Source organism: Artemia sp. Qi Xiang Cuo, chromosome 4, assembly GCF_049724085.1.
Source record: "Artemia sp. Qi Xiang Cuo chromosome 4, ASM4972408v1, whole genome shotgun sequence".
Classification (NCBI taxonomy): domain Eukaryota; kingdom Metazoa; phylum Arthropoda; class Branchiopoda; order Anostraca; family Artemiidae; genus Artemia; species Artemia sp. Qi Xiang Cuo.
This window is the reverse complement of record NC_142797.1, coordinates 79,202,786-79,230,414: the sequence shown is the minus strand read 5'-3', so window position 1 is coordinate 79,230,414 and position 27,629 is coordinate 79,202,786. Positions and strand designations below refer to the sequence as shown.

At 34.9% G+C, this 27,629-nt stretch overlaps 1 protein-coding gene across 4 annotated transcripts in view; it reads right to left on the bottom strand.

The window, feature by feature from the left end:
* The window catches only part of LOC148953473 (E3 ubiquitin-protein ligase SH3RF3-like), a 207,187-nt gene that overhangs the window by 122,911 nt on the left and 56,647 nt on the right, over window positions 1-27,629 (bottom strand). For 3 of the 4 annotated variants that reach the window (XM_089088551.1, XM_089088554.1, XM_089088553.1), the window contains exon 2: window positions 20,350-20,480. The gene's annotated coding sequence lies outside the window, so the exon portion shown is untranslated. Of the gene's footprint in view, window positions 1-20,239; window positions 20,481-27,629 lie in introns of all 4 variants that reach the window. The other variant, XM_089088552.1, reaches the window with a different exon arrangement.

The window sequence follows — 27,629 nt, the reverse complement described above, 5'->3', positions numbered from 1 at the left end:
AATGAAAGAGTTTGAATATTTCAGTAGTGTTTTGTCGTGGTTTACCTTGTCACAGTTACATTCTCTTGATTTTTCAAAAGTTCATTTTTGGATTTCTTTCGTTGAAATGCAAGAGTTGGAATATTTCAGTAGTGTTTTGTTATGGTTTACCTTGTCACAGTTACATTCTCTTGATTTTTCAAAGTTCATTTTGGATTTTTTTTTCCTTGAAATACAAGAGTTGGAATATTTCAGTAGTGTTTTGTCATGGTTTACCTTGTCACGGTTAAATTCTCTTGATTTTTCAAAGTTCATTTTGGATTTTTTTTATTTAAAATGCAAGATTTGGAATATTTCAGTAGTGTTTTGTCATGGTTTACCTTGTCACAGTTACATCCTCTTGATTTTTCAAATTTCATTTTGGATTTTTAAATTCTCTTGATTTTTCAAAGTTCATTTTGGATTTCTTTCCTTGAAATGCAAGAGTTGGAATATTTCAGTAGTGTTTTGTCATGGTTTACCTTGTCACAGTTACATTCTCTTGATTTTTCAAAGTTCATTTTGGATTTTTACATTCTCTTGATTTTTCAAAGTTCATTTTGAATTTCTTTCATTGAAATGCAAGAGTTGGATATTTCAGTAGTGTCTTGTTGTGCTTTACCTTGTCACAGTTACATTCTCTTGATTTTTCAAAGTTCATTTTGGATTTCTTTCGTTGAAATGCAAGAGTTGGAATATTTCAGAAGTGTTTTGTTGTGCTTTACCTTGTCACAGTTACATTCTCTTGATTTTTAAAAGTTCATTTTGAATTTCTTTCGTGAAATGCAAGAGTTGGAATATTTCAGTAGTGTTTTGTCGTGGTTTACCATATCGTTGTTAGATGCTCTTGATTTTTCAAAGTTCATTTTGAATTTCTTTCGTGAAATGCAAGAGTTGGAATATTTCAGTAGTGTTTTATCGTGGTTCGCCTTTTCACAGTTACATTCTCTTGATCTTTAAAAGTTCTTTTTGGATTTCTTTCCTTGAAATGCAAGAGTTAGTAGTGTTTTGTCATGGTTTACCACGTCACAGTTACATTCTCTTGATTTTTCAAAGTTCATTTTGAATTTCTTTCATTGAAATGCAAGAGTTGGATTATTTCAGTAGTGTTTTGTCGTGGTTTACCTTGTCACAGTTACATACTCTTAATTTTTCAAAGTTCATTTTGAATTTCTTTCGTTGAAATGCAAGAGTTGGAATATTTCAGTAGTGTTTTGTCATGGTTTACCACGTCACAGTTACATTCTCTTGATTTTCCAAAGTTCATTTTGAATTTCTTTCATTAATATGCAAGAGTTGGATTATTTCAGTAGTGTTTTGTCGTGGTTTACCATGTCACAGTTACATTCTCTTGATTTTTCAAAGTTCATTTTGAATTTCTTTCGTTGAAATGAAGGAGTTTGATTTTTTCAGGAGTATTTCGTCTTGGTTTACCATTTCAAAGTTACTTTCTTTTGATTTTTTAATATTCATTTCCAAGTTCTTTCACTGACATGCAAGAGTTTAATTATTGCAGTAGTTTTTTGTCATGGTTTACCTGGTCACGGTTACATTCCCATGATTTTTCAAAGTTCGTTTTGAATTTCTTTCATTTAAATACAAGAGTTGGAATATTTCAGTAATGTTTTTTCATGGTTTACCTTGTCACAGTTAAATTCTCTTAATTTTTCAAAGTTCATTTTGAATTTCTTTCATTGAAATGCAAGAGTTGGAATATTTCAGTATGTTGTTGTGCTTTACCTTGTCAAAGTTACATTCTCTTAATTTTTTCAGTTCATTTTGAATTTCTTTCGTTGAAACGCAAGAGTTTGAATATTTCAGTAGTATCTACTGCGTATATATACGTGCGCGCACGTAACCCCGTCTAAATTTTTTTTTCATAATTTCCTGAATTCAATTTCTGTATTGTGTATCCAAGAGGTGAATTCAAGAAAGAGTTTGTTACTTACTTACTTACCTACTTACTCACTTACTTACTTACAATTTTTTCATAATGACATAATGACATATCCATGAACGGATGTTGATAAAGAATTTATTCATTCTGATACCTAGATTTTGTCAATGTTATTCCCATCGCCGCAGCGGGGCCCGCTGCGCGTAGGTAGGAAAGAAATTCAAAATGAACTCAAAATGAAAAATCAAGAGAATTTAACTGTGACATGGTAAACCACGACAAAACACTACTGAAATATTCCAACTCTTGCATTTTACGAGAGAAATCCAAAATGAACTTTGAAAAATCAAGAGAATGTAACTGTGACTAGGTAAAGCACAACAAAACACTACTGAAATATTCCAACTCTTGCATTTCAACGAAAGAAATCCAAAATGAACTTTGAAAAATCAAGAGAATGTAACTGTGACAAGGCAAAGCATAACAAAACACATTTCAATGAAAGAAATCCAAAATGAACTTTGAAAAATCAAGAGAATGTAACTGTGACATGGTAAACCACGACAAAACACTACTGAAATATTCCAACTCTTGCATTTCAACGAAAGAAATTCAAGATGAACTTTGAAAAATGAAGAGAATGTCACTGTGACAAGGTAAACCACGACAAAACACTACTGAAATATTCCAACTCTTGAATTTCGCGAAAGAAATCCAAAATGAACTTTGAAAAAATCAAGAAAATGTAACTGTGACAGGGTAAAGCATAACAAAACACATTTCAATGAAAGAAATCCAAAATGAACTTTGAAAAATCAAGAGAATGTAACTGTGACATAGTAAACCACGACAAAACACTACTGAAATACTCAAACTCTTGCATTTCAAAGAAAGAAATTCAAGATGAACTTTTAAAAATCAAGAGAATGTAAATGTGACAAGGTAAACCACAACGAAACACTACTGAAAAATTACAATTCTTACATTTCGCGAAAGAAAATCAAAATGAACTTTGAAAAAATAAATAAAATGTAACTGTGACAATGTAAACCATGACAAAAACACAACTGAAATATTCCAAATCTTGTGTTTCATCGAAAGAAATCCAAAATGAAATTTGAAAAATAAAGAGAATGTAAATGTGACATGGTAAAGCACAACAAAACACTACTTAAATAATACAACTCTTCCATTTCAGTGAAAGAAATTCAAAATGAACTTTGAAAAATCAAGAGAATGTAACTGTGACAAGGTAAAGCACAACAAAACACTACTGAAATATTCAAACTCTTGCGTTTCAACGAAAGAAATTCAAAATGAACTTTGAAAAAAATTAAGATAATGTAACTTTGACAAGGTAAAGCACAACAACATACTGAAATATTACAACTCTTGCATTTCAATGAAAGAAATTCAAAATGAAATTTGAAAAATTAAGAGAATTTAACTGTGACAAGGTAAACTACGACAAAACACTACTGAAATATTCCAACTCTTGCATTTCAATGAAAGAAATTCAAAATGAACTTTGAAAAATCAAGAGAAAGTAACTGTGACAAGCTAAACCACAACAAAACACTAGTGAAATATTCCAATTCTAGCATTTCAATGAAAGAAATTCAAAATGAACTTTGATAAATAATGAAAATGTAACTGTGAAATGGTAAACCACGACAAAACACTACTGAAATATTCCAACTCTTGCATTTCAACAAAAGAAATTCAAAATGAACTTTGAAAAATCAAGAGAATGTAACTGTGAAAAGGTAAACCACGACAAGACACTACTGAAATATTCCAACTCTTTCATTTCAACGAAAAAAATTCAAAATGAACTTTGAATAAACAAGAGAATGTAACTGTGACATGGTAAACCGTGACAAAACACTACTAAATATTCCAACTCTTGCATTTCAATGAAAGAAATTCAAAATGAACTTTTAAAAATCAAGAAAATGTAACTGTGACAAGGTAAACCACGACAAAACACTACTGAAACATTCCAGATCTTGCATTTCAACGAAATAAATACAAAATGAACATTGAAAGATCATGAAAATGTAAGTGTAAGATGGTAAACCACGACAAAACACTAATGAAATATTCCAACTCTTGCATTTCAATGAAAGAAATTGAAAATGAACTTTGAAAAATCAAGAGAATGTAACTGTGGCAAGGTAAACCATGACAAAACACTACTGAAATATTCCAACTCTTTCATTTCAACGAAAGAAATTCAAAATGAAATTTGAAAAATCAATAGAATTTAACTGTGACAATGTAAAACATAACAAAAACACTACTGAAATATTCCAACTCTTTCATTTCAACGATAGAAATACAAAAATGAACTTTTGAAAAATTAAGAGAATATAACTGTGTCAAGGTAAACCACGACAAAACACTACTGAAATATTCCAACTCTTGCATTTCAAGGAAAGAAATCCAAAATAAACTTTGAAAAATCAAGAGAATGTAATTGTGATAAGGTAAATCACGACATAACACTACTGAAATATTCCAACTCTTGCATTTCAAGGAAAGAAATCCAAAAAGAACTTTGAAAGATCAAGAGAATGTAACTGTGAAAAGGCAAACCACGATAAAACACTACTGAAATATTCCAACTCTTGCATTTCACGAAAGAAATTCAAAATGAACTTTGAAAAATCAAGAGAATGTAACTGTGACAAGGTAAACCACAACAAAACACTACTGAAATATTCCAACTCTTGCATTTCAAGAAAAGAAATCCAAAATAAACTTTGAAAAATCAAGAAAATGTAATAGTGACAAGGTAAAGCACAACATGACACTACTGAAATATTCCAACTCTTGCATTTCAACGAAAGAAATTTAAAATGAACTTTGAAAAATCAAGAGAATGTAACAGTGAGAAGGTAAACCATAACAAAACACTACTGAAATATTCCAACTCTTGCATTTCAACGAAAAAAATTCAAAATGAACTTTGAAAAATCAAGAGAATGTAACTGTGACAAGGTAAACCACGACAAAACACTACTGAAATATTCCACCTCTTGCATTTCAACGAAAAAAACCAAAATGAACTTTGAAAAATCGAGAGAATGTAATTATGACAAGGTAAACCGAAACAAAACACTACTGAAATAACCCAACTCTTGCATTTCATTGAAAGAAATTCAAAATGAACTTTGAAAAATCATTAGAATGTAACTGTGATAGGGTAAACCACGACAAAACACTACTGAAATATTCCAACTCTTGCATTTCAACGAAAGAAATCCAAAATGAACTTTGAAAAATCAATAGAATGTAACTGTGAAATGGTGAACCACGACAAAACACTACTGAAATATTCCAACGCTTGCATTTCAAAGAAAGAAATTCAAAATGAACTTTGAAAAATCAAGAGAATGTAACTGTGACAAGGTAAACCATAACAAAAACACTACTGAAATATTCCAACTCTTGCATTTTCAACGATAGAAATCCAAAAATGAACTTTGAAAAATCAAGAGAATGTAACTGTGGCAAGGTAAACCACGACAAAACACTACTGAAATATTCCAACTCTTGCATTTCAAGGAAAGAAAACCAAAATAAACTTTGAAAAATCAAGAGAATGTAACTGTGATAAGGTAAATCACGACATAACACTACTGAAATATTCCAACTCTTGCATTTCAAGGAAAGAAATCCAAAATGAACTTTGAAAGATCAAGAGAATGTAACTGTGAAAAGGCAAACAACGATAAAACACTACTGAAATATTCCAACTCTTGCATTTCACGAAAGAAATTCAAAATGAACTTTGAAAAATCAAGAGCATGTAACAGTGATATGGTAAACCACGAAAAAACACTGCTGAAATATTCCAACTCTTGCATTTCACGAAAGAAATTCAAAATGAACTTTGAAAAAGCAAGAGAATGTAACTGTGACAAGGTAAAGCACAACAAAACACTACTGAAATATTCCAACTCTTGCATTTCAACGAAAGAAATCCAAAATGAACTTTGAAAAATCAAGAAAATGTAACAGTGACAAGGTAAAGCACAACAAGACACTACTGAAATATTCCAACTATTGCATTTCAACGAAAGAAATTCAAAATGAACTTTGAAAAATCAAGAGAATGTAAAAATCGAAAATGAACTTTGAAAAATCAAGTGAATGTAACTGTGACAAAGTAAACCACGACAAACCCCTACTTAAATTATTCCAACTGTTGCATTTCAAGGAACAATATCTAAAATGATCTTTGAAAAATCAAGAGAATGTAAAAATCCAAAATGAACTTTTAAAAATCAAGAGGATTTAACTGTGACAAGGTAAACCACGACAAAACAGTACTGAAATATTCCAACTCTATCATTTCAAGGGAAAAAAAAATCCGAAATGAACTTTGAAAAATCAAGAGAATGTAACTGTGACAAGGTAAACCACGACAAAACACTACTGAAAATATTCCAACTCTTGCATTTCAAGGAAAGAAATCCAAAATGAACTTTGAAAAATCAAGAGAATTTAACAGTGACAAGGTAAACCATGACAAAACACTACTGAAAATATTCCAACTCTTGCATTTCAAGGAAAGAAATCCAAAATGAACTTTGAAAAATCAAGAGAATGTAACTTTGACAAGGTAAACTATAACAAAACACTACTGAAATATTCCAACTCTTGCATTTCAACGAAAGAAATCCAAAAATCAAATTTGAAAAATCAAGAGAATGTAACTGTGACAAGGTAAACCACGACAAAACACTACTGAAATATTCTAACTCTTGCATTTCAAGGAAAGAAATCCAAAATGAACTTTGAAAAATCAAGAGCATGCAACTGTGACAAGGTAAAGCACAACAAAACACTACTGGAATATTCCAATTCTTGCATTTCAACGAAAGAAATCCAAAATGAACTTTGAAAAAAATCAAGAGAATGTAATTGTGACAAGGTAAAGCACAACAATACACAACTGAAATATTTCAACTTTTGTATTTGAACGAAAAAAATTCAAAATGAACTTTTAAAAATTAAGAGAATGTAATAGTGATGATGTAAAGTACAACAAAACGCTACTGAAATAACCCAACTCTTTCATTTCCATGAAAGAAATACAAAATGAACTTTGAAAAATCAAGAGAATGAAAAAATCAAAAATGAACTTTGAAAAATTAAGAGAATGTAACCGTGACAAGGTAAAACACGACAAAACAATACTGAAATATTCTAACTCTTACATTTCAACGAGAGAAATCCAAAATGAACTTTGAAAAAACAAGAGAATGTAATTGTGACAAGGTAAAGCACAACAAAACACTACTGAAATATTCCAACTCTTGCATTTCAATGAAAGAAATCCAAAAATAAACTTTGAAAAATCAAGAGAATGTAACTGTGACAAGGTAAACCACGACAAAACACTACTGAATTTAAATATGTTTAATCTCATTCGAAGACATGTAAAAAAAAAAAGTTGAAAAAAATTTATCATGTTAAAAAAAATCAAAAAAAATGAGGAGGGGAGGGGGGGGGCCAAAAAGTTGGAGGGAGGGGGGTGCCCTTCGAGTTTGGGGATAGGGGACCTATGGAGGGTTGAAGTCCCTAATGGTTAGGGTCATTGGTGCTTATGATCCATGATGGTTCATACTCATGTATACATCACTACTTGATCTGTCAGGATTTCCATGGATTGTTCTGAATTTCTTTATTAAAGTTCTTTTCTTACCATCTACATCTCTCTTAGAATCAACTTTTTAGTATACTATAACGTTAGACCATATTTTAAACTGACAACACTGTTCAAACGCAACTTGTGTATTATAAAGAACACATCGAAGAAGTAAAGCTATCCATTATTAAAATTCTTTTCTTGCCATCTACGTCTCTCTTAGTATCAAGTTTTTAGTATACTATAATGTTAAACTCTATTTTAAATTGACAACACTGTTCAAACTCCATTGAGGTTACCTTAGCTGCTAATCACTTTAACCCTTTTTCTCTATCGTCAAGTACAAACTCTGGAAAGGTACCAAGGAACATAAGGCAATTCAGGAACCAGTGGGGAATCCCCGCTCGTAACTGCGAATCACTTTAACCCTTTTTTTCTCCATCTTCCAAGCTCCGAGGTCTCTGATTGGCTCCTAAAAAACGGATGTTAGCTCAAAAAAAGTCTGGTTGAAAAACTTGGAGTTGAAACAAAACATGTGTGGGGAATTCCCCGCTAATACTTCTATCTTTTTTGCAATGTTTAGGAACTAGGGGGGGATCCCCGATTGCTTGGACAGGTATCAATGAAAGACGAGCAAAAGTCTCTCCCATCCATACAAAAATATCTTATCCAGAGATTTTTTGTTAAAAAATGATCCAATCACTAATTAGAATCAATCACACTCCTATTATTCAAACATTAATTAATATCGTTCACAGTGTCCAATTTGCGAATTCCTTATCCCTTTTTGCAAATGTCGATCAAACAATTCCGATTGTAAAAGCGTATTTAATCACGTTGCTTGGAAAGGTATCCATAAGTACATGCTCTGAAAAGGTGCCAAGGAACGTAATCTCCCCAAACACGTCAAACTGTTTCCATGTGCAATTGATATCAATAGCAATAACCAGTCACGTGTAGAGGTCCCATAGAATAACATTGGAAGGAGCATAAGGCCATAGAATAGCATGGGAGGGAACATAAGCCCTTATAATAGCATGGGGTGAAACATAAACCCTTAGAATAGCATGGGAGGGAACATAAACCCATAGAATAGCATAGGAAGGAACATAATCCACCCAAATCCATAAGTACATGCCCTGAAAAGGTGTCAAGGAACGTAATCTCCCTAAATAGAACAGGAAGGAACATAGTCGGCTAGAATCCATAAGTACATGCTCTGGAAAGGTGCCAAGGAACGTAATCTCCCCAAATAGCACGCGAAGGAACATAGTCGGCTAGAATAGCATAGTAATTCCTATGGCAGCAAGCAAAATGGTACCTACTACTCTACTAACGCCTTCTATAAAAACCTTATATGCCCCCAGGGCATCACTTAAAACCCTTGCCCTAAGTGTTGTGGGGGAGGGTCCTCCTCTAAAACATATTTTCTATCTGGAAATCAACTACGCTGAACAAAATGGCTATCTCAAAATTTTGATTGGATGTGTTGGGGGGAACGATGGGCGTGGGGGGGGGCTATTTGCCCTCCAATCACTTACGACTATTAAAAAGGACACTATCCCTTTGAATTTCCAATCGAATGAGCCTTTTTTGAAGTTTCTACGACAACGCCTTCTATAAAAACCTTACATGCCACCAGGGCATTAATTAAAACCCTTGCCCTGAGAGTTGTGGGGGATTATCCTCCTCAAAAACATATTTTCTATCTGGAAATCAACTAACCTACGCTGAACAAAATGGCTATCTCAAAATTTTGATTGGATGGGTTGGGGGCGAGAATGGGCGTGGGGGGGGGCTAGTTGCCCTCCAATCAGTTACAATTATCAAAGAGGGCACTAGAACTCTCGATTTCGAATCGAATGAACCCCCTTTGAAGTTTCTACGACGACCCCTTCCATATGAAGCGCCCCTGGAAAAAAAAACAACATTGGAGCCGTATGGCCTTTACTATAGGCAACGCTACAGCGTTGCCTCTGATAAAAACCAAAAGCCTACTGCGTCATTGGCGCTTAACTGAAAACGAATTATATTAAAAATATTTTCTTTTCCAGTTCTTACACCATTTAAAATAAAAATAAAATTACAGTGAAATAAATTCTTCAAGAGATGGATCTTTCAACAATTAATATCATTATACATCAAATGTTCAATTTATTGTTGTTTATACTTTCCAAGACTTTTCAAGACGCATATAGTTTTCAGTAAAGTGCAAATGACGCAGTAGGTTTTAGACTTTTACAGTGAGAGAGCCCCCTTTGAAGTTTATACGACCACCCCTTCTATATGAAGCCCCTCTGGGAAAAAAATAAATGGGATGTGGGGGGAGGTTAGCTGCCCTCCAATCACTTTTGACTCTAAAAAGTGAATTACAACTTTCAATTTCCAATCAAATGAGCCCTATAGGAAGTTTATACGAGCATCCCTTCCATTACAACCATATATGCCCTCAGGGCATAACTTACAACGCCTACCCCTCGGCCCTGGAGGGCTGTGTCGACACCGAAGTTTTTTGTTATCAGAACTTTGAACTATTTTTAACAAATTATCTATCTCAAAATTTTTATCTAATGCATTTCGGGGGTGGAGGAGGGTGGGGGGGGAGTCTAGTTGCCCTCCGATCTCTTTTGACTCTTAAAAAGTGAACAAGAACTTTCAATTTCAAATCAAATGAGCCCTCTCCGAAGTTTATATGAGCATTCCTTCCATAAGAACTATATATACCCCTGAATTTTTGTTATCTAACTTTTGAGAATTTTTTAACTTAATGGCTATCTCAAAATTTTTATTGGATGCATTTGGTGCAAAAGGGGCGTAGGGGGGGGGGCTAGTTGCCCTCCAATCCCTTTTGACTCTCAAAAACTGAACTAGAACTTTCAATTTCCAATCAAATGAGCCCTCTAAATTTTTTACGAGCATCCCTTCAATCAGAACCATATATGCCCCCAGAGCATTAATTACAACACCGGCCTTCGGGCCCTGGGGGGGGGGGGTGTGCTGACCCCTGAGTTTTCGTTATATGGTCTTTGATCTATTTTAAAAAAAAAAGCTATCTCAAAGCTCTTATCGGATGGGTTTGAGGAAAATGGGCGTGGAGAGGAGGGGGCTAGGTCCCCTCCAATCTCTTTTGACACTTAAAAAGTTAGGTAGAACTTTCAATTTCCAATCAAATGATCCCTATTTGAAGTTTATACGAGCATCCCTTCCATAAGACACATATATACCCCCAGGGCATAACTTACAACCCCTGCCCCCGGGCCCTGGTGGGTTGTGTTGACACCAAAATTTTTGTTATGCGATCTTTGAACTCTTTTTAACAACACTGCTATCTTAAAATTTTTATTGGATGCATTTGGGAAAAAAGAGTTTGGGGGAAGGGGGAGTTGGTTACCCTCCAATATCTTTTGACGCTTAAAAAGTGAACTAGAACTTTCAATTTCCAATCAAATAAGCCCTCTCTGAAGTTTATAAGAGCATTCTTTCTATAAGAACCATATATGCCCCCAGGGCATAACTTATAACCCTTGCCCCTGAAAACTGTGGGGGAGTGTCCTGCTCAAACATATAATTTCGCGAACTTTCAACTACGTTGAACAAAATGGCTATATCAAAATTTTGATTGGATGTGTTTGGGGAATTGGTGGGCGTGGAAGGGTGTTAGTTGCCCTAAAATCACTTTCGAGTATTAAAAAGAGAAACTAGCCATTTAAATTTCCAATCGAATGAGCCCTTTCTGAAGTTTCTATGACCACGTTGTCTATACAAAACCTTATATGTCCCCAGGGCATAACTTACAACCCTTGCCCCGAGGGCTGTGGGGGAGTTGTCATCCTCAAAGAACTAATTTCCATAACTTAAAACTAAGTTTAATAAAATGGCTGCCTCAAAATTTTGATTGAATGTGTTTGGGGAAAAGTTGGGCGTGAGAGGGAGGTTAGTTGCCCTCAAATCACTTTTGACTATTAAAAAGGGCACTAGCTCTTTGAATTTCCAATCGAATGAGACTTTTTTTGAAGTTTCTACGACAACGCCTTCCATAAAAACCTTATATGCCCCCGAGGGTATAACTTAAAACCCTGGCCTTGAGGGTTGTGGGGGACTGTCCTCCTCGAAAACATATTTTCTATCTGGAAATCGACTACGCTGAACAAAATGGCTATCTCAAAATTTCGACTGCATGTGTTTGGGGGAAGGATGGGCGTGGGGGGGGGGGCTAGTTGCCCACCAATAACTTTCGAATTTTAAAAAGAGCACAAGCCCTTTGAATTTCCAATCGAATGAGCCTGTTTTGAAGTTTCTACGACAACACCTTCTATAAAAGCCTTAAATGCCCCCAGGGCATAGCTTAAAACCCTTGCCCTGAGGGTTGTGGGGGATGTTCCTTCTCAAAAACATATTTTCTATCTGGAAATCAACTACGTTGAACAAAATGGCAATCTCAAAATTTTGATTGGATGCGTTTGGGGGAACGATGGGCGTGGGAGGGGGCTAGTTGACCTCCAATCACTTTCGAATATTAAAAAAGGCACTAGCCCTTTGAATTTCCAATCGAAGGAGCCTGTTTTGAAGTTTCTACGACAACACCTTCTATAAAAACCGTATATTCCCCCAGGGCATAACTTAAAACCCTTGCCCTGAGGGTTGTGTGGGAGTGTCCTCCTCAAAAACATATTTTCTATCTGGAAATCAACAACGCTGAACAAAGTGGCTATCTGAAAATTTTGCTTGGATGTGATTGGGGGATTGTTGGGGGGGGGGGAGGGGGGGCTAGTTGCCCTCCAATCACTTTCGACTATTAAAAAGGGCACTAGAACTCCCAATTTCAAATCGAATGAGTCGCCTTTGAAGTTTCTACGATGACCCCTTCAATATGAAGTGTCTCTGGGAAAAAAATAATAAATAAATAAATAAATAATAATAAAACATTGCAGCCGTATGGCCTTTACTATAGGCAACGCTATAGTGTTTCCTCTGATATCTAAGCTTCGACGTTCTCTTCATCGTTATAGCTTTTAATTATTGGAGAGTTAGCAAATGTTGTCCCCTTGCACATTTTACGCGCTGCAGTGCAAGCTAAGCTGTTTTTAAATTAGCTACACCTCGTCGAGCTACATTCCAGTTGACAGGAACACTTCACGATTTTCAGAAACAGATGAGGGGCTGGTAGGACGTCAGTAGTCAATGGATACAAGAACTCATCTTTATTTTTTCAACCCCATTCCTTAGCTTTAAGTTCATAATAAGGATCTCCACTCTCTGCATGAACTTGGTAGAAGATCCCGTAACTGTGGAATTTTGTCGCATCAGAAGTTGGTGGTAGCTTATCTGGGTGGACGAACGTGCTAGCAGCTGTCACCTTCTTTTTAAAAACTTCCCTGTGGAGTTCATTCTGATTTGCACGGGCATTAACGCGACTTAATAAATGATTACTCGGGGTAATTTTCAATTGTGACTTTTTAGCTTACAGGTTTATCCGGGAAATCACTTGGACAAAGTGTGGGACGAAACGTTGATATTATTTATTGCATACGAAGGTCATGAAAGTGGTGTATCTGCCTTCTGTACGTTAACTGGTCTTCTAAACGAGCAAACCATAATTCATCAGCCCACTTTTTTTTACCAACAATGGACGAATTGGTGGACAATAAGTGTGAAAAGAAACATGTCAAATGAAAATAAAAAAGTGCATGTTGATATAAATATGAAACAGGTTTTCTTGTAGACATTACATCAGGTTAATTTGATTTTTGGGCTCAGCCCATCATTTTTTATCAGAATAATTGCCTTCTGATAGCATGGTGAAAAAGAGGTCACAACGATGAGAAGGGTAAAATCGCATATTGACGATTATTACATTTTTTTTCTGGTACATTGTAAATCAAATTCTCTTTCATTTTCGGGCTCAGCTCTTCATTTTACATGAGGACGGTACTTCATATACAGAAAAATGAACATTTACGGATAGTTCTTTTTTTTTAGAAAAAACCGAAAAAAATTGACACGAAAAGCACAAAAAAAATAGTTATGCGTCTATCTAGAATGTGCAACTTTGGATATGTTGTTAAGCTTTTTTTTCTCTCTACAATATGATATAAAAATCATTTCTGCTGCAATTTGTTGGGGGGTCGACCCATATTTTTGGCTAGTTTGCCTGTACTGGTATGAAACTAATTCGAAACACATTATGCCCACAAAGGTTGTCAAGCGGTAGCATCAGAAATGCTTCAGGAACGGTTGATGGTATTAAGCTGGAACTTTCAGCGTGTGTTGAAGGGGATATTGAATAAACCAAAGATGCTATGCGCATACTGCAATTAATGCTACTACAATCATTGCTACTGCGGAAGCTAAGGGTATTAAGGAGAAGTTTTTAAGGAATATTTAGGCAGATGTTGAACTAAACCAAAACAAACTATGAGCATGTGGACTTTCAAAAAGATGACAAAGCAATATCTGAAGAACAACTTATATTATTTAGACATTTAAGGGTAAGTTGTGGGGGATTTTGAACTAGCCAGAAGTTACTATGTGTATACGTTTAATGATGCTAACGTTACTGTAACTAATGATGCTAAGAGTATTAAGGTGAACAATTTAGGGAACGTTTAGGAAGAGTTTCAATTAAACGAAAAATCTGTATGCATGCAAGTTTTCAGAAGGGCATATAAGCAGCATCATAGACAGCATTACTCTTTAAAAGCTAGAAATATCATTGAAACGTTTAAAGGAGCTAGTTCGATTCAAAATAAAAAGTTCTGGTGCCCTTTTCAAGATTAAAAAGAGATTGGAGGGCAGGCAGTCCTTCTCTCAAGCCCATTAATTTTCCAAACACAGTCAGTCAAAATTTTGAGGCAACTAGTTTGTTCAACATAGTAGAATGGTCCAGCAAATATGTCTTCAGGGATATTGGGCCTGTTAGCCCCCCAAAATTATACAATTAGCCCATTGTGCTTTAAAACTAAATGTTGTTTTAACTAAATCAAAAGACATTGTGTTTATGGTTGCCAATAATGCACCTCAGCAAAATATCGAGAACGACTGGTGGTATTAAGTTTAAACTTTTGGGGCTACTACTATTACTACTTCTGCTTTTAAAATTTAAATAAATAAAAAGAGTGTGTGTCCAGGTTTTCAAAGAGCATAGATAGAAGCTTTAGATATTATGGGAATGATATTAAGTTTTATTTTTTCAAGTCAACTTCAGGAGTTATAAAATTAAATTAAAAGATACTGTTTGTGTCAGTATTAAAAATTGTTGTAAAAGTTTCTCCAACATACAACTAGCAACCCAAACTATGGATTTGTATAAAAGAAAAATGAAAAGATATGAAATATATTTTTTTTTCCATGAAAAAGACTTTTTTAATAAAACAACAAACAGAAATTAATTTAAAAAATATTTTCCGCAAAACAAGCTTTTCCAAGAAAAGTAAAAAGCTGCATTAAGCCAAAAATGAGCAGAAATAGAGTCAAATAATCTTCCAAGCTAAAAACTACCACGAATCACTATCAATAAATAAATGAAACTCAAACCGAACAGAAATTACAATAAATAGCCGAGTCAAACTCAAAACGAGCAAAAATAACATGAGTAGGGCTGATAACCCCCATGCCTTCTCAAGACCAGAACATAATTTGCGGTTTACTGAAAACAAAATACGTTTCAAATGTTTTCACTTTTTTTACTTTCATAAATAAAAACTATCCAAACTTTCAGGAATAAACATGAACCACCTGAACCACCGTGTAACTGAACCCCAAGCAACTGAACCTCTGAACCTCGAGTAAATACTAATTTACTCAAGAAGCGGCTATCTTGAGTTTTTTTCAAACAGTAGTAGGCAGCGTGAGCGAGGAACGACTCAGGCCAATAGTAATCGAAACTCTACAAAAGAAAACAATTGTGGTAACAATTATTACTTTTAAAAAATCCCGTGTTATAATGGTTCAAAATATATAAAATTTATTAAGTTTAGTGTTATCCACAAAAAGTCAATTTATCTTAATGAAAACCACATCATTAGGTTCATTAGATGCCGTCTATGAGGAGAGATACCCCTTTCTCAACCCTCGCTCTTTACGACAAAGCCTTAAAGTTCTTTGAAAAATACTTCCCATTCAAACTCAACGGCCCTGGTGTTTGGCAGTATTTCTTTAAGAATTGTGACAAAATTTAAACTTAAGCGTAAAGAGCAAGGGGTAAGGAAGCGGCAGCCTCCCTCATACAAGAAATAATTTCTGTTAGTTTTAAGCTTCAATGTTGCTCCTTAGTTTCGGTTGAAAAAACTTGTTTTTATATTTAATTTCTGGCCGTTTTTCAAATCATGCCAGGAAATCCCCTTCCCTCCCCCTTCCGTATAAGATTTCCCGTAGAAAATTGGCCCTAGAAGTTTCATGTACATTGAAAATCATCCTCTGAGAGAATCCCCTTCCACCCCCACAAAAAAAATCCATATATCTCGCAATAACAAATGCTGTAGGCTATGTGAACAATGGGCAAATTGTGTAGCTTAAGGCTCTTTACCCAGGGACTGTGGGGGGTCATGTCATCCCCGAAGGCATAATTATTGGACCTTACAACTATGCTGAATCAAAAAATTTTGAACGGATGTCTTTGAGAGAAGAACGGGCACGGGAGGGGGGCTAGTTGCCTTCTAATCTTTTTGGTCACTTGAAAAGGGCACTAGAGCATTCGATTTCCATTCTAATGGCCCCTCTCCCGACAGCCTAGGACCATTATGGTTCGATACAATAACCCTGGGAAAAAAAAACAAAAAAATTAAAATTTCACATTTTTGTAGATAGGACCTTATAACCTCTACAGTAGAGTTTTCTGATATGCTGAATCTGGTCGAGTGATTCTCATTAATATCTATTGAGTTTTTGGTGAGTTACCCCGTTTTTCGAAAATCAGACCAATTTTCTCTGACTCGTAGTTTTTGATGGGTAACATCATTCTTAATGAATATTATTTTTTTGGAATCAGCCGAAAAATTTAACTCTTTTGATATAATTATTGCTTGCTATCAACATTCACCTTTTTAGAGTTTCGGTTACTATTCGGCCGAGTCGCTCCTTACTTATAGTTCGTTACCACGAACTGTTAGATACCAATAAGTTAATTAGAAATAAACACTCTCGTCATGAACTCGGGTTTCCCTAGGCCGTGCCCGGGTTTTTACTTTGGGGGACAAGTCAAGCCATTTTGAAGGGCGAATCTAGTTTTCCCCCAAGAACGACCTTGCGCCAAGAACATTTTAAATTATTTATAGCAGTTATAAATATTTGGGTAAGTTGGGTAAAAATGTAAAAAGCATGAAAATTATAAAATATTATAAAAAATATAAAAAGAATAAAAATTTGGGTAAAACTCTTGCGCATTACCTTTTCTGAACTAAACACTAAAATAAAAAAAAGGGCAGAGCCATTCGATTCCATATTCAACGCTGTTTCCCAGTATAATGGTCCCTACCATGGCAATTGTGCCCCCTCCAATGGGACCAGATACATCCTACAACCCTAGGTTATGTACAAAAGCTTGCTAATTCTGCTATATTTCTTTAGTTTTTGCACTTATTTTTCGTCAACACTTCTTTCACATTGTGAAATGACGCAAAAAAAGACTCCCTAAAATATGTTCCTGTGCGCACGCCTTACCAACTGCAGTCAAAATCAGTCTTACCACAAACAAAACAAGAAATAGAAATAAAAATACACATGAACTAATTATATACCAGAACTGGACTGAACTGATACTAGAACAAAAATTACATAAGGAAACGAATGGCAATTATCCTGTTTATATTCCAACACTAAAAAACCATCTAAGACATATTAATTGCCCAATTGATAAGATAGGCAAAGAACCCTTCCAAATACTCGGCGTTCATTAGATAAAAAGTGTTCTTTTTTTACTTGATAAGGAAAATTTAATGGTGGCATAAACGGGATTTTACTCTGAGGGGAGAGCCTAAGAACAATATAGCCCCATTAACCTTGTTTTTAAATTAAACGCAACGTAAAATATAAAATCCAACGTAAAATACGAGGGCTATTCAGAAACTAGGGAACGTTTTGTAATAATACAAAAACTAGGTACAGGAAAAATATTTTTATTATATACATCTGAAAGAGTTACTAAAATGCTACATTTCTAAGCAGTCACCAAACAAATTAAGGCACTTGTCGTAGCGGTGGACAAGCTTCAAAATTCCTGCGTCATAGAAATCCGCCGCCTGCGATCTCTGCCACTCAGTGACGCTCGCCCGGAGTTCGTCGTCGTCATCAAAACGCTGTGTCGCTAGCCAGTTCTTCATCTTCGGGAACAAGTGAAAATCGCTCGGAGCTAGGTCGGGACTGTAGGGAGGACGTGGGAAAATCTCCCATTTGAAGTGAGTCAAGAAGTTCTGTAGTTCGATTTGCCGTATGAGATAGGGCATTGTCATGAAAAAACTAAATTTTTGACGATAACTTCCCTCGGCACTTGTTTTGCACTGCTCTTCTAAGCTTGTGCAATGTTTGGCAGTACCAATCAGAGTTGATTGTTGCACCACGCTCGACAGAGTCAATAAGCAACACACATTGCCTATTCCAAAAAACCATAGCCATAATCTTTCTCGCTGACAAGGTTTGCCAAAAAAAAATTTTGGTTATTCGGGGGAACTTGTGTGCCCCCACTCCATGGACTCCAATTTTGTCTCGTAATTGACGTGCTTCACCTACGTCTCGTCACCTGTTACGATTCTATACAGTAAACAATCACCATGTGTGTGGTAGGCGTCAAGAAATGTAAAGGGTTCTCCAATTCACTGACCTTTACGGAGGTCTGTAAACATTTTCAGCACCTATCTTGCACAAAATCTATTGTATCCAAGCTTGTGAATTGCAATTTCAAACAATAAAGTCCGTGAAATTTATGGGAAGAAAAGCAAAAGCTCCGTTACTGTGAAGCCCCAGTTTTCACGAATCTTCTCATCAACATTGGCAAGAAGATCGTCTGTCACAATGCTTGGGCGTCCACTCCTCTCTTCATCATGCACGTTGGTTCGGCCATTTTTAAACCGGATACACCATTTTCGCACTGAACGTTCATTCATTACGTCGTTGCCATACACTTCGCACCAAAACTTACGTGATCGCCGCGCGCCTAGCGGCGTCAGACAGAAACGTTCCCTAGTTTCTGGTGATACTTGATATCACTAAGTGCTGCCTTGAATAGGAATTGGAGAATTTTTATTAAGAGGGGATCAAATGTCCCAAAAAGTGCTTTTATAATCCCATAAACCCCCTCTGGTTCCTTCATCGAGTCTTGGAAGAGGGGAATCCCCTTGTGTGCCCGGATAATTTCGCTTTGCACTATTTTGGCCCAATTTATTTAAATGTTCAAGTAGAGTAGCAGATATAACAAAAATGTTAACCATTTGCAACTTGGCTTTTAAACCAACAGTATGTGTTCTGTAGCTGTTTAAATTCCACTTTTATCGAACTCCATTATGGAAGAAGTGGGGTAGCAAAGTAGCAATGCTACTTGGCAGGTTTCAAAGTTGCTGGCAGATTTTGTCTGAAAATACCATTTTTACATATAAAAATACTTTTTGCTCAGAAACTGTCAAAACAAAAGTTGTGCTGCTAAAATGTCGGGGGCTTTTGGAATGTCGAATTCTGGTACTGGCAGCTTCGGAACGTTGTTCACCCTAATTGAAATTTTCCAAAATTTGACTTGCCGGTTTGGTATTTTATTGGGTCTTTTTTTACGTTGATTTATACCTCCATTTGATTGTTTTACAGCTTTTTTTTTATTTCTAGCACTGTATATCTCGCACTCAAAAATACAAATATAATAGAACTAATAAAAATTGTTCTATTCACAATTATGAATATTTTCTAAACTATTGTGTTTAATTTATAATTTGTTTTGTAATTTATAATTTATTTTTGTGATTTATAATTAATATATATATTAATATTTAATTAAACACAGTGGTGCATTATCTTTCTTCGCTAAGGGTGATTTTTCACAGAACCCATGGGACAAGAAGGAAGCGATCTGACCAGTGTTGCCAGCGTCTTGAAATAATCTTAAGGATTGTTCTGGGTACCCGGCTGACTGACCGTATTTCAACAATAGGCTATACAAAAAATGTGGTTCAGTATCGCTCTCTAGGGCTATAATGAAAGAAAGGTTGAAGCGGCTAGGGCATGTTGTGCAGATGAAGGATGACAGATTGCCGAAGATTGTTCTTTTTGGCCAACCGTCTAGGGCTAAACGGAAAGCAGGTCGTCCTCGTCTGGGGTGGGAGGACGTCATAAAGAAAGATTTAAAGGAAATGGGAACTTCGTGGGCGGGTGTAAAAAGGGAGGCTTTGAATAGATTATGATGGAGGAGGAGCGTTCGTAGCTGTATTGGCCTCAGGCGGCTTGGTGCTGCGGTGAGTTTTTAGTAGTAGTAGTAGTAGTAGTAGTAAGAAGAACTGTAAATATATATTAAATAATCATATATGGAATAATTATATTATTAAGAAGATAGTGCGATATACATTAAGAAGATATATATTAAATACTTAATATATATTAAAGAAAATTGCGATTTATAATTGCTACACTTTAATTGAAAACAATTTACAAGCTTTCTACGTACATACACACGGAAGAGGTTTTTTCTATACCTGTCTAAGGTCTCTGATTCCCTCTGTGCACCCCCGTCAGTAAGCCAAACAAAAATAATGTGAAATCCTTTTCTCAGTTGTTCCCATACATTAGATAGATACACACTGACCTTGCCAGGATTAAACTTGAAAATGTAATTCTGGAGTCGGAAAGATACTGCTGGACAAATTATACAGGCAGACTTCCAGAAGATGTTTCCCTTCACTACTAATCACGCGTCGGAAATATAAAAAGGCTGAGCTAAAAAATATAAAAACATATAAAACAATATTCTGGAAAATGGCTCTTAAAATGAACGCAGCCAGTAAAAAAATTAGAGGGAAGGCAAGCAGCTAAAACTTATCAAAAAACCTAAAAAAAGCAATATCTAGTTCTCTAATTTTGAAAAAAAGATATTCCCTTCTTTAAATGAATTTTGGAAAAAAAATTAGTTTTATGAGGGATGGCTCAACCCTCTTAGCAAAACCTTTTTTCAATAAACAACAAAATTATATTTCATAAATATGCATAGCACTAAGGTTGATTATTCATGGGTGCACAAGGCATGACTAGGTGGCAGGAGCATGGTAAGTATTTTTTTTTATGCTTTAAAAAAATATGTTTTAAGGGGGTCAAATAAACGGATTACTGTAAGTTTACCAGCTGTCCCTCTTTGACGGAGGGACTATGCGCGATGTTCTCTACATTTCCCTGTCTGAACGCAGCCATGTATTTTGCTGATAGTTGTTGTTTTTTTCTTTTTTTTTTGGGGGGGGGGGGTTTCAACCAAAATGGAATCTTGCTAATATGATTTTTTTTTCTGTGAGAAATTAGAAATTCATCTTTCAATATGGGATTAAATACCCTTTATTTCAATAAATTAAAAAAAAAATCCCAAAAAATTGCAAGCCCATCTTGAAACCTAAAACAAGTACAAATGAAGTCATATAATAAGTAAAATTTACAACGAAAAGAAACGAATGAATAAATAAACCTTAAACGAACATAAGTTAAAATTAAAGACTAAGTCAGACTTAAAACGAACAGGCACAACCACAATTAAGAGCGGTCCGTCCTATTGTACCCTCTAAAATCTAGAGCACCATTTGAGTAGTATCTATATACGCACTTTCAAGCGTACATTCAAGCGTACATTCACGCCTACAAGAATATACAGTGTGGTATCACGTGGATATTGCAAAAAAATTGGCAAACCTATAAAGTGCCCAAGCATGTTTTGAAACAATAGTCAAGGTTGTATAAGACAATCATACTGTTTTTTTTTTTTTTTTTTTTTTTTTTGGTATTGATATCAATTGCACAAGGAATTTCACAAGAATATGCAGCTAACCTTCACGTTTACATTTAAAAAAAAAGCTGGCAACCTATAAAGTGGTCCAAGATGTTTTAAGAGTATGTTCATGGTTGTATAAGACAACCAGACTAGGTTTTTGTTATTGATATCAACTGTACAAGAATGTGCAGCGTAGCTTCACGTGCAAATTTTAAAAAAGTACGAGCGGGGATTCTCCTTGCAAAAAGCGATATTTTTTTTTTGGACAATTACCTTAACTCGAGAGTAGTTTGATTAAGAATGTGAAATGTCTAGTATTGTTTGATTGACATTTGCAAAAAGGGATAAGGGATTCACGAATTGGACTATACAAACGATATCAATTGAATAATAGAAAAAAACAGAGCTAGATAGTATTCGCGAATTGGATCGTATGAAGGTGGAGAAAAAAAAGGGGTGGTCTTATGACTTTACTTCTTCGATACGTACTGTATAATACACAATTGGTGTTTGAACAGTGTTGTCAATTTAAAATAGAGTTTAACATTATAGTATAGTAAAAAGTTGATACTAAGAGAGAAGTAGATGGCAAGAAAAGAATTTTAATAACGGATAGCTTTACTTCTTCGATGTGTTCTGTATAATACACAAGTCGTGTGGTGATGGGAGCGGGGTGTCTTAGAGTGCTTATAGTGCTGTACTGTGGGCCGAATTCCTAGCGAAAAACCCGAGTGGATGACTTGAAAATAAAATTTTTAACGAGAAATGGCTGAAAAGTGTTTTGGGGGAGATGGGTTGATTGGCAGAAGGATAGGTGTGTGTTGTCTGAAACCTATGATTTGGGATGTGCAGTTTGCTATTTTGGACTTTTCTGAGCTAGGTTTCTTAGTATATCGCAGGTCTGCGTTGTCTGAAACTTATGATTTGAGATGTGTGATTTACTATTTTGGACTTTTCTGAGCTATGTTTCTTGGTCTTTCGTTGGTGTGTGTTGTCTGAAACCTATGATTTGGGATCTTTAGTTTGCAACATCCTGCTTTTCTGAGATAGGTTTCATAGCCTTTTGTAGGTGTGTGTTGTCTGAAACCTATGATTTGGGATGCTATCTGGCCTTTTCAGAGCTAGGTTTCTTAGTCTCTCATAGGTGTGTGTTGTCTGAAACCTATGATTTGGGATGCTATTTGGCCTTTTCAGAGCTAGGTTTCTTAGTCTCTCATAGATGTGTGTTGTCTGAAACCTAAAATTTGGTGTGGGTAGTTTGCTGTTTCTGGCTTTTCAGAGCTAGGTCTCTTAGTCTCTCATAGGTGTGTGTTATCTGAAACCTACAATTTGGGATGGGTAGTTTGCTATTTCTGGCTTTTATGAGCTAGGTCTCCTAGTATTTCATAGGTGTGTGTTGTCTGAAACTTATGATTTGAGATGTGTGATTTACTATTTCGGACTTTTCTGAGCTATGTTTCTTAGTCTTTCGTTGGTGTGTGTTGTCTGAAACTTATGATTTGGGATGTCTAGTTTGCCATTTCCGGCTTTTATGAGCTAGGTCTCCTAGTATTTCGTAGGTGTGTGTTGTCTGAAACTTTTGATTTGGGGTATGTAAATTACTATTTCTGGCTTTTCTGAACTAAGGTTTCTTAGTATTTCGTAGGTGTCTGTTGTCTGAAATTCATGTTTTTGGTTGTATAATTGGTTATTTCTTACTTTTAAGATCCATATTTCTTAGTATTTTCTAGGTGCGTGTTTTCTGAAAACCGTGATTTAGCACCTTTAGTTTGCAATATCCTGCCTTTTTTACCTAGGTTTCATAGAATTTTATAGGTGTGTGTTGTCTGAAACCTATGATTTGGGATGCTATTTGGGCTTTTCAGAGCTAGGTTTCTTAGTCTCTCATAGGTGTGTGTTGTCTGAAACCTACAATTTGGGGTGGGTAGTTTGCTATTTCTGGCTTTTATGAGCTAGGTCTCCTAGTATTTCGTAGGTGTGTGTTCTCTGAAACTTATGATTTTAGATGTGTAATTTGCTATTTCCGGCTTTTATGACCTAGGTCTCCTAGTATTTCGTAGGTGTGTGCTGTCTAAAACTTATGATTTGGGGTATGTAAATTACTATTTCGGGCTTTTCTGAGCTAAGGTTGCTTAGTATTTCGTAGGTGTGTGTGTTGTCTGAAACTCATGATTTGGGGTGTGTAATTTGCTATTTTTGACTTTGCTGAACTAGGTTTCTTAGTATTTCGTAGGTGTGTGCTGTCTGAAACTTATGATTTGAGATGTGTAATTTGATATTTCCGGCTTTTATGAGTTAGCTCTCCTAGTATTTCGTAGGTGTGTTTTGTCTTAAACGTATGATTTGAGGTATGTAAATTACTATTTCGGTCTTTTCTGAGCTGAAGTTTCTTAGAATTTTCTTTCTGTGTGGTGTCTGAAACTTATGATTGGAGGTGTGTAATTTGCTATTTCTAACTTTTCTTAGCCAGATTTTTTAGCATTTCGTAGGTGTGTGTTGTCTGAAAATTATAACTTGGGATGGTTATTTTGCTATTTCCGGCTTTTATTAGCTAGGTTTCTTAGTCTTTTGTAGGTATGTGCTGTCTGAAACCTATAAAAATAAACTATTTCCGAAAAATCTGAGCTAATTAGGGTTTTTTGACCGTAAACTCTAGTTTTGTTTAAGAAAAATATGGAAAATACAATTCTTTGGCTCATAGGTGGAGCTTAAGTCCAGTTATTGATCGAAAAATAAACTATTTCTATAAAAACTGAGCTAATAAGGGTTATTGACTGTAAACTACAGTTTTTTTGTAAGAAAATTTTGGAAAATACAATTCTCTGGTTCAAATGTGAAAATTAAGTCTAGTTATGAAACGAAAAATAAACTATTTCTGTAAAATCTGAGCTAATAAGGGTTTTTGACCGTAAACTCTAGTTTTTTTTTTTTTTTGTAAGAAAATTATGGAAAATACAATTCTCTGGTTCAAATTTGAAACTTAAGTCCATTTTGGATCGAAAAATAAAACTATATCCGTAAAATCTGAGCTAATAAGGGTTTTTGATCGTAAACTCTAGTTTTTTGAAAGAAAATTATGGAAAATACAATTCTCTGGTTTAAATATGAAACTTAGATCCATTTTGGATCGAAAAATAAAACTATTTCCGTAAAATCTGAGCTAATAAGTGTTTTTGACAGTAAACTCTAGATTTTTTTATTTTTTTTAAGAAAATTATGGAAAATACAATTCTCAGGTTCAAATGTGAAACTTAGGTCCATTTTGGATCGAAAAATAAACTATTTCTGTAGAATCTGTGCTAATTAGGGGTTTTGACCGTAAACTCTAGTTTTTTGTAAGAAAACTATGGAAAATACAATTCTGTGGTTCAAATGTGAAACTTAATTCTATTTTTGGATCAAAAAATAAAACTATCCGTAAAATCTGAGCTAATAAGGGTTTTTGACCGTAAACTCTAGTTTTTTGTAAGAAAATTATGGAAAATACTATTCTCTAGTTCAAATGTGAAACTTAAGTCCAGTTTTGGATACTCATAATGATGAGGACTGATGGTTCTAATTCAATATTTTTTTCATAAAAACAAACTATTTTTTTTTAAACTTCGAAGTTTAAAAAAAATAGTTTGTTTTTATGAAAAAAATATTGAATTAGAACCATCAGTCCTCATCATTATGAGTATCCAAAACTGGACTTAAGTTTCACATTTGAACCAGTGAATTGTATTTTCCATAATTTTCTTACAAAAAACTAGAGTTTACGGTCAAAAACCCTTATTAGCTCGGATTTTACGGAAATAGTTTTTTTTTAGATACAAAAATGGACTTAAGTTTCACATTTGAACCAGAGAATTGTATTTTCCATAATTTTCTTACAAAAAAACTAGAGTTTACGGTCATAAAACCCTTATTAGCTCAGATTCTACAGAAATAGTTTATTTTTCGATCCAAAATGGACCTAAGTTTCAAATTTGAACCTGAGAATTGTATTTTCCATTATTTTCTTAAAAAAAATAAAAAAATCTAGAGTTTACTGTCAAAAACACTTATTAGCTCAGATTTTACGGAAATAGTTTTATTTTTCGATCCAAAATGGACCTAAGTTTCACATTTGAACTTGAGAATTGTATTTTCCATAATTTTCTTACAAAAAAAAATCTAGAGTTTACTGTCAAAAACACTTATTAGCTCAGATTTTACGGAAATAGTTTTATTTTTCGATCCAAAAATAGTTTTATTTTTCAATCCAAAATGGATCTAAGTTTCAAATTTGAACCAGAGAATTGTATTTTCCATAATTTTCTTACAAAAAACTAGAGTTTACGATCAAAAACCCTTATTAGCTCAGATTTTACGGAAATAGTTTTATTTTTCGATCCAAAATGGACTTAAGTTTCAAATTTGAACCAGAGAATTGTATTTTCCATAATTTTCATACAAAATAAACAAAAAAACTAGAGTTTACGGTCAAAAACCCTTATTAGCTCAGATTTTACAGAAATAGTTTATTTTTCGATTCATAACTGGACTTAAGTTTCACATTTGAACCAGAGACTTGTATTTTCCATAATTTTCTTACACAAAACTAGAGTTTACGGTCAAAAACCCTAATTAGCTCAGATTTTACGGAAATAGTTTATTTTTATAGGTTTCAGACAGCACATACCTACAAAAGACTAAGACACCTAGCTAATAAAAGCCGGAAATAGCAAAATAACCATCCCAAGTTATAAGTTTCAGACAACACAAACCTACGAAATGCTAAAAAATCTGGCTCAGAAAAGTCGGAAATAGCAAATTACACACCCCAAATCATAAGTTTCAGACAACACACACCTAGGAAATACTAAGAAACCTTAGTTCAGAAAAGCCCAAAATAGTAATTTACATACCCCAAATCATAAGTTTCAGACAAAACACACCTACGAAATACTAGGAGACCTAACTCATAAAAGCCGGAAATATCAAATTACACATCTCAAATCATAAGTTTCAGACAACACACACCTACGAAATACTAAGAAACCTAGTTCAGCAAAGTCAAAAATAGCAAATTACACACCCCAAATCATAAGTTTCAGACAACAAACACCTACGAAATACTAAAAAACCTTAGCTCAGAAAAGCCCGAAATAGTAATTTACATACCCCAAATCATAAGTTTTAGACAGCACACACCTACGAAATACTAGGAGACCTAGGTCATAAAAGCCGGAAATATCAAATTACACATCTAAAATCATAAGTTTCAGAGAACACACACCTACGAAATACTAAGAAACCTAGCTCAGCAAAGTCAAAAATAGCAAACTACACATCAGTAGAAGGCTATCTTATAGTCCCACGATTCACCCCTGCTGCCACCTACAACTTTTTTTTAACACCAAATATGGGTATAGAGTCATTAGGGAGAAAACGTGGTTAATGAGGTCAATGACATCGAACACCTGTGCTGTCAGTCATTAATCAAATTGTTTCCGGGGAAGTTAATTAATGTCTGACAGATGACGTCAAGTTAATTAATGTCTTTGGAGTTCGACCATAATTGTTTCCAGGGCAAAGTTTAGATCACACATGACAGCTGATGTCATGATTGATTGATTTGACACGAAAGGGGAATTAATTTGTTGTTTCTAAGGGGAATTATTGATTCACGAAAGGGGAATTAATTTGATGTTTCCAAAGAGAATTGTTTCCGAGCGAATGTCTATATTAATGTCTTTGGAGTTCTACCAAGAGAATTGTTTCCGAGCGGATGTTTTGATCTTAGCGATGAATAGATTAACACGGGAATCAGGTTTCTTAGTAATTTCAAATGTGTCAGCGCAGAGATGCCAAAAACAAAAGGAATACGCTGAAATTACGTTTCGCGATTATTTGGGCGAAACCGTTTTAGGCATTTTATGGAATTATTTCGGCGAAACAGTTAGAGACATTTTAAAAGATGATTTAAAAGATGATTTTAGAAGAGGATTTCAGGGTGAAACTCTGTGGTCGTCATAATACACAAGTTCCATTTGCACAGTGTTGTGAGGTCCCCTACCACAACCCCAAAGGGTTCCGATCCCCCTACCCCAACCCTGAAGGAAGCCCCCGGTGCGCAAAGGGTCTTTGGGCCA